Source organism: Tupaia chinensis, unplaced genomic scaffold (assembly GCF_000334495.1).
Source record: "Tupaia chinensis unplaced genomic scaffold, TupChi_1.0 Scaffold148488_1, whole genome shotgun sequence".
Lineage (NCBI taxonomy): Eukaryota > Metazoa > Chordata > Mammalia > Scandentia > Tupaiidae > Tupaia > Tupaia belangeri.
The window spans coordinates 430,202-430,566 of NW_006208337.1; the positions used below are offsets into that span (position 1 = coordinate 430,202).

General features: G+C 39.7%; 1 protein-coding gene across 6 annotated transcripts in view; it reads right to left on the minus strand.

Moving 5' to 3' along the window:
- SPIDR (scaffold protein involved in DNA repair) overlaps positions 1-365 on the minus strand; it is a 532,009-nt gene that overhangs the window by 18,607 nt on the left and 513,037 nt on the right. The window lies entirely within an intron of this gene.

The following is a 365-nucleotide window of genomic DNA, read 5'->3' on the forward strand; positions in this document are numbered from 1 at the left end:
CTAGTTTCTAGAATTATTTCCACCCCTCTTTCTGACCCTCTGTCCCTTCCCACCCTCTTCTCACACCACCTCCGGTGTCCACAATTGTCCTTCATTCCCTTCCCACCCATATTGCATCGATCACACAACTTCCTACATTAACTACTTTCAATGGTGAGTTCACTCATTACTACTAAGAAAAAAACAGTTTTAACTTAAATCAAAGAAACGCCAAGAACCTTTGCTTAAAGCCAGGAAATAGGTTAGGATTCTGTTCAAATGGTAGGTGCATGAACCTATCAGTCTCAGTACTTTATCTTCTATTCTGGTTCCATTTTCCTGATTAAATTCTGGGATATAATATTCAACTCCAGACTTGTCCCTAT